The sequence below is a fragment of the Atta colombica genome, unplaced genomic scaffold, assembly GCF_001594045.1.
Source record: "Atta colombica isolate Treedump-2 unplaced genomic scaffold, Acol1.0 scaffold21, whole genome shotgun sequence".
Classification (NCBI taxonomy): domain Eukaryota; kingdom Metazoa; phylum Arthropoda; class Insecta; order Hymenoptera; family Formicidae; genus Atta; species Atta colombica.
In genome coordinates this window covers 2,148,284-2,156,097 of record NW_017259305.1, presented here as the reverse complement: position 1 = coordinate 2,156,097, position 7,814 = coordinate 2,148,284, and the positions used below count along the sequence as shown (strand labels likewise).

At 27.8% G+C, this 7,814-nt stretch overlaps 1 protein-coding gene and 1 long non-coding RNA gene across 2 annotated transcripts in view; one reads left to right on the top strand and one right to left on the bottom strand.

The window, feature by feature from the left end:
- Positions 1-2,617: 2,617 nt before the first annotated feature.
- On the bottom strand, positions 2,618-4,012 carry LOC108687621. Its single transcript, XR_001931754.1, has 3 exons — positions 3,941-4,012; positions 3,601-3,703; positions 2,618-2,721 (listed from the first exon to the last, which is right to left on the bottom strand). It is a non-coding gene; the product is annotated as an uncharacterized LOC108687621 (long non-coding RNA).
- An 895-nt stretch (positions 4,013-4,907) lies between these two features.
- The window catches only part of LOC108687620 (jmjC domain-containing protein 4), a 50,549-nt gene continuing 47,642 nt past the window's right edge, over positions 4,908-7,814 (top strand). Inside the window, exon 1 of the mRNA XM_018193490.1 lies at positions 4,908-5,045. The gene's annotated coding sequence lies outside the window, so the exon portion shown is untranslated. The remainder of the gene's footprint in view (positions 5,046-7,814) is intronic.

Here is a 7,814-nt window from a genome sequence, read left to right as displayed (position 1 = left end):
TTGGGGGGGGGGGGGGGGGGGGTTTGTATTTGTAATACTATGTTGACGTATTTGATAAAATAAGTTTTCTAATGGGTCTTGATTTAAATTTCGTAAATTCAGATACTTCTAGTCGAGAGCTTTCAATTGATGCTACAAATACATCACTGATCTTATTGTTGTTATCCATCTTCATGAAATGGTATTGACTTGTGACATCCTCTCCTGATATTAATTGTAATCATTTCCATTTAGTCATTTCTGGTAATTTGCTCCACAACTCAAAGTGAGGTGAGTCTTCTTGTAAACAAAATCTATACTTTTTTCCATGTTCTGGTTTTCTAACCATTTAAGGAATCTATTAATTGCGCAAATTCTGCCATTTGTAACGATTCTACAGAAAACGATCCATTGACGTTAGATATTATACTAAAAGATTGAATTGCAGCAGCAACAGATCGACTTAATTGACGCGCTGCAACTTTTACTTTCATTTTTATAAAGGAATCTTTGAAGTTAAAATCATTTTTATTTAATTTGTAAAGTTGCTTAAATGAAAAATTTTGTTCAACATCAAAAGCATTTTGAATAGATTAAAATTTAGCTATTTTTTATTTTCAGAAAATTTTATTTTACATCGGAGCAAAACATTACGCGTGCACTTCAATAAATGTAGAACATCATAAATTATTATTATGATTTCCTGGTTAACTATGGTTACAAATGTGTAACTAGTTGGGTCAACTTTATATTCTGCACACAATTCGGATAGGGCTCTTTTTTGAGTGGAACCTTAGTCTCAAACTGTTGCTTTTACTTTGATTGACCAATCTCCTGAAGTTGCGAAATAATATTTATTATTATAAATTTTAAGTTGCTATAGAAAATTGTATTAGCCGTGAAATAATAAGCAATTACTTGCTTCCAAGATCTTCTCAGGCCACGAATTATAAAAAAGAGCGCATGATTAACAGTTTTAGAAGTTCGACCCAACTCACCTATGTCTTCATAATCAGTCTACTCTTTATGTGCTTCGTGATAATCTTTACTTAAGGATATTTCATCGAACACTAAACTGCAATATCGATTTAGTTCGTCCATTTCATCGCTTTTTATTTTTAATTGTTTTAGAAGAAGTTCATTTATTCCAGTATCAAAAAGAATCCTTAACAAAACTAGTATCTGAATTTACGAAATTTAAATCAAGACCCATTAGAAAACTTATTTTATCAAACGTCAATATATCAACATAGTATTACAAATACAAACCCCAGTTATCAATTTGTAGCAGCCTTAAAAACTGTTGTTTTAAATAATTTTTCCGTTTTGATCTCCAATTGTGAAAACGACGAAGTATGAAAATTTTGACAATTTTCGAGGATTCTTAAAAAAAATCCGCACACAGCATTCAAAACGAAGAAAGTGAATCGCTTGAGAATATCGATAAGTGTACTCTTTCTTTATTTTATTAACTGCGTTATGTTGTTCATTTTCCAGCAGTTTAATGTCCGAATTGATGACAATTGAAAGTAGGTGGATAAATATTTGTAGAGATGAGGACTCCGTTTGTACATCGAAAGCGAAAATCTTATCTTCTTCTGTCCACTTTCTTTCAACAGGAGTACGATCTGCATTTCATAATTGTGAATTGATAAAATTTGTTGTAATTCAGTTTATTATTAATGCATTCAAAAACATTGTTACATAGATTTTAATTTCTTCAAAGCATTCTTTTTGTCATAAAGTTGTTTTTTCATTTTACATAATTGTGCAGTAACTTTACGATGAATTTTATACATGCCCCTTTTTCGCGGTGACATTGACTTTAAAGTTGTTCCTATTTCTTTTAAAATTCTGCTTTTTCGTTTTTTTATAGAACTTGAAAAATCATCATTAAGTTCTAAATCATTAAAATTCTCATCATTATGATTTATATCCTTATAAATATTTAGCTCGATTATTATTTTTATTTGTTGAATTTATTTATTAAACAATTTTTGAAGTGACTATTACGAAATTCAGTAGAAGTTATTTCATAAATCTTGTCACATTTACGGAAGTGGAGATATCACATGAGACAACATTTGCAATTTTAGAAGAATCGTTACAAACAACAGATTCTAATACAGCATTAATAAAAGAATGAATGATTCAAAATTTTAGGTATAACATTTTGATTTAAAAGGTGCTTCGAAAAATTTACGAAATCTTCTTCACAAAAATGATTCGCAAATGCGCAAATTTTGATAATTGATTGAAGTATCAATACCACAAGCAAGCTTCCATTTCATGCAAGTGTCGGAATTTATGGGGAATCGATAAAAAATTTGTTAATAATTTTATGGGCCTCACCTTTTGACCAGTAGCTGTTGCCAAATTTAGGGAAATACAAGAACATTTTTTTCGTGAAGACATTATAGAAAATATCTATTTCAAATGACATTAATATTCTTTTGTAGAATTTAAACATAAAAAGAAAAAATTTAATTAAATTGAAATGTACACAAACTAATGTTATTGTAAATTGAAGCTCTATCCAAGAAATCAGTTAAATATAATCGTCGAAAGGAACCTATTAATATATATCATCAGTTTTTATCTTCATCAGTTTTTATCTCTTCTAAGATTGCTTTGCCTCTTACATTTATATTGTCTTATTCAGTCTTCTCTTACAGTCTATATTGCCTTGTTTTTATAATATTCCATTCTTGATATTTCTTTTCTTCGGTCGATATTATATTCCTAGAACATGCAACATTACAATTGTTTATACATTATATTTTTGTCTTATAAAAAACAATATGCAGTAAAAATTAATTCAATAAATTTTATAATGAAGAACAAACTTGAACATTAATCGATATAAACATGGAATCTTTTCCTTCCCATTAGGTACTTCTAATGGAAAACATATGTTTAAATGCCCTTCTCATTGTACTTCGAAGTATAGTATCAACAGTTAAATGCAGATTATTACATTTTTCGTACAAATATTCATGGATAACAGAATTGAACATGACTTGAAAAACACATTTTTATTCATTTATATAATATTCGAAAGAATATAAATAAGTTCAGAGTATAAAAGACAAGGGGCTAAGAGCAAGTTATTAGTAGATTATTAGTTGCTAACATTTAACGTTTCTTAAAATTACATAAAATAAAAACAGACACATACATAACGAATGCATACAAAAACTCTACAATTATCATCGATATTTTCTTTTCGAAATATATAACTTCATGAGAATTTATATCTAATTTGTAAGCTTGTTAAATCCATGTTATTGTAGAGTTTATGTATGCGTTAATTTTAATTAGTCTTTTTCGGTAAACATTCTTAAAAAACAATTTTAATTTGTCATATAAATTTACTTACTTAACATTGAAAATGATCTAATGTAAAGTTGAAACATCTGTTTTTATCTTATATAATTTCAAAAAGGATTAAATGTTAGCAACTAATAACCCGCTGTTGCTGTTAACCCCTTGTATATTTTGAATTTATTTAATGAGTATTTTTATCACGATTCTAGTATAAATAAGAATATAAATGAAATACTTAATAAAAAAAAAAAAACTTAATCTGTCCCTTAATTGCCCAATAGCTTATTAACTAACAATATTTTCTTGATTTTCTCTTGATTTAAAATCATGTGATTGACTCTAACTTTCGAATTTTTTACTCTTCCTTCTTCATAATTCTTTCTTTTTCAAACAGTATCTGAAATAACGGAAAAAACATGTTATATGTGACTGGCAAAACGTTAGGTCAGAATCAGACTGTGCATTGAAGAATGAGATTAAAGATTGAAAAATTAAAGTTTACCAATCAGAAAAGGAGTCAAAACTTCTTTATTCTCATTGGTGAAATTTCAATCTTTAATCTTTAATCTCAATCTTCAAACATAGTCTGATTCCGGCTTTATACTCTGTCAAGATGAAAGATTTTTCTTCATACATTCATTCTTGTACATATGTAGAAATATTATTTAATAAGATCCTTCCAAAACACGTGAACAATCTCACCAAGAAGCACAGAGTATAGAGAGTAATGCATTACACACTTTTACCTATCGCTTCAGACAGTTGGATGCGTGCGCATATATTTTATTCCTGTTTCTAGTTGGCCCATCGGCCATGTATGTTTCCACTTTCAAGATCTAAAGGACTCTGCACAATAAAAGGAACAGAGAAAGAGAATAAGAATTTCAACTTATCAGAGATCACGTATTGTGGAATACACAGTTTCTGATAGGTTGAAATTCTTATTCTCTGTTCTCTATTTCCTGTTCCTTTTATTGTGCGGAGCACCCTAACTTTCCTTCCCCTGATCATACCTGAAGCATATGTAGCATCTCCCCAGATCACCCCCTATATATTCATTGGTCTGTTTTCTGTTCCTGCACAGCACTCTCTTTCTCACTTTCAACAAATATCAAACATATATCTATCTCACTTCCAAAAGTGTACACACTAGTGTACACTTCAGCCACAGAAAACAGATCTCATAAATCCGGCAAGTTGAGTACTTATCTTAAAATTTTCTGTTATATAATATTTTACTGACATTTATAATGTATCACCAATCCCCTTCTACCCTGTGTTGTCTTATAACAGTCTATTTAAACTCTTTGAACCTAAATATCTAGACCGATATTCATAGTCAGATCTTATATTCAAGACATCTTAAATATAGTTTTAAAAAGTCACGAACCAATTAGAGGGCTATATTAGTATCTTAAGATATTAAGCGATCTTGAAATATTATAAGATCGAACTATGAAATAAGATCGACCTAAACGCATTTTATATTTCGAATGATATCAGGATGGGAGGAGCTCCTTTCGCTTTTCTTTAGGTGGCGCGGCCGCCTGACTGTTTCAGATTTATTATACACTTTCCCTTCGCATTGGTCGGTTCGCCGTCGATTCTACGGCAAAAGTTATTACAATTCAGAAGAAGTACTTACAATCCGATTGTCGCGTTTTTCTGCCAGATTCTTTCGTTTTGAGTGAAAACGTATCGAATAAATCTAATTTCATCGAATAAATCTAAAATCGAAGGTGAGATAATTATTCTAAGAGTGTATTCGAGGAGACACTATTCACGCTATGAATTATTAATATCAGAGAGAAATTTGAGACAGGACATGAACAGGACGGCCCAAAACCTGTAATCACAAAATGCTGCTGCGCACTACTGCCCTCTGATAAAGTGGATGTAAATTACATAGCATGGTCCACTTTTCTGAGGGTATATATACGTCCGTTTGAAGGCTGCACAGATAAATCGATATTTTTCGTATAATCGTGCTGCATTCATAAACTGTGGATCAAAAATATTCATCTCTGCAATCTTATGTGCGCGTTTATTTCATTAAAAGTATTTATTTAAAAGTATTAACATTAAGGTTATCCATGTCAAAATTTTTCTCAGAATTTTTGATATAATTTTTTTCAGAATCTCCATATAATTTTTCAGAATTTCTATATATAATTTTATAACTTTTTCACATTTTTTATACGAATGGAACATTTCTCAGAAAATCTATATCTTTTCTCAGAATTTTTCATAGAGAAAAACCTTCTATTATGAGATAGATACATAATACGAAATAGCGACGTTTCTGCTAAACTAATAAACGCTATCTATTGGTTTCACCATGAATTTATTGAGCTCTTGGATTGAAAACTATTTAGTAGAAAATTCATTATATCGTACCTATAGTCACTGTAAAACAAGATTTTAGAATTTAGATATCTTCAAGTTTCATTAAGAAATGAGCATTTAAACTTCTTTATTATTTAATAAATAAATATTTGTATAAATTCTTTAATATTCAATAAATTCTTTATGTAATGATAGAATAAGATCATACTAATAGAAAAATACGGGATATGTTGAATTGTTTAATTACAGAAGATTTGATGATTTGATTAGATTTGATGATCATAAAACTATAAGTCGTAGAAATATGAGATATCCAGGATATTCCTAACATGAAATAATTCATATTCCTACATTAATGTGAAAATCGTTGCTAAAGTATAAATGTTATTGTACAATAATATAAAAGACAACCGGAATGAACGTGTGCCTATATCTGCGATGCTTGATTTCAACTACCTGAAAACGAGTTAGGTTGGTAATCTATTGCATGCTCATTTTTCGCGCACATTATGTTTGTATTTTAAAAACAATAAATAAAAATTTTTTTAATTGCAATACTGATGTACTTTGTGTTTTACTATCGATTTTTTGGGGCATCTTATGTTAGGATAGGAGCACAATTTTTTGACTTTTCGATTTGCATCACTCACTTTTAACAATTCTTTAATTAAAAAAAAAATGGAATTTGAATTAAATTTTATGTAACGTTATCTTATTAAATTCTCTTCAAAATGACCTATTATTTTTTAAAATTCTGCCTATAGACGTCTAATCAAAATGAACTCGATATCTCATAATAGAAGTCTTTCCTCTATATATTAATTATGAAATATAAGATTACTAAGATTTTTTTAAGTATAATTTTTTAAATATAATTAAGTATAATTTCTGGTGAAATATTATAAAATAAAAAATCTAAAAAATTTTTAAATATTTTTTTTTAAATTATGGGATAAGAAATTTTTAAATATTTCAGAATTCACTTGTATGAAAAATTCTGAGAAAAGATACTGACTTTCCGAATATTTTTGAGTATTTCTAAAAAATAATATATATAATAATTATAACAAAAATTTTTACCAAAGATATTACACTCATTTTTGCAAATGTGTTAATATTTATATTTTAAATAAACCATAAATATATAAAAATTTCAAATATTTTGTTTTTATTAAACACATTTTTATAGTTTACTTATTTTATTTGTTATTATTTTCTTATTACAATACGAAAATTTGAAAAGCATAAAATGACAAAATTAATCTAAACTTTTTTTGTGTAAGTACTTTAAGTATTTAAAATGCAATCATATGTTTTATTACGATGCAAAAATTAGGTATTTTGTAAATAAAGGAATAATATATTTTGTTAACAATAAAATAAGCTAAAAGGAGAGTTGATGAGCTAAGCTGATTAATTATATGTGCTTGTAATTATAAATTTTTATACACAAAAATTGAAACATTTTTCATTGTATTTATGGACATTTATATGATTACCAATCGACATTTATATGATCAATCCTGTCTCTATTCTGTGTCACCTTATAACAGCTTATTTAAACTCTTTGAACTTAAATATCTAGACCGGTATTCAGATCTTATATTCAGGACTGTCTTAAGTACAATCTTAAGAAGTAACGAACTAATCAGAGGGCCGAGAGTTTCAATCCGAATTATTTTGTTTATTTACAGACTAACATAACATTACAAGTTCTGCATCGCAATGAAACTTTATATAATATATCTTGAATATTTAAAGTAGTTATACAAAAAAAATTGAAATTTTTGCAATTATCTTATAATATTAGGCGTAGAAAAAGAAATCCATTATTTTTGCATGAAATTGAATGGAAAAATAATGGATTTCTTTTTACTACACCTAATATATATACTTTCTATATATCTCTATTAGAGCAGAGATAAAAAAATATTGTTTCTTAATTATTTTTATACACGTTTTAAACCATCGTTACATTTTTCAATTTTTGTATTTCGTAAAAATTATCATATCACAATTAAAAAATTATTCCTAAAGTTGGAATGTTCTATCGAGTTGTGTGACTTAGCAATAAAGCATACTTCGTATAACTTTTTTTCTTGTTCCTATATATAAATGCCAATTTAAAAAAAAATAGAATATATATGCAATTGAGCTAAAAA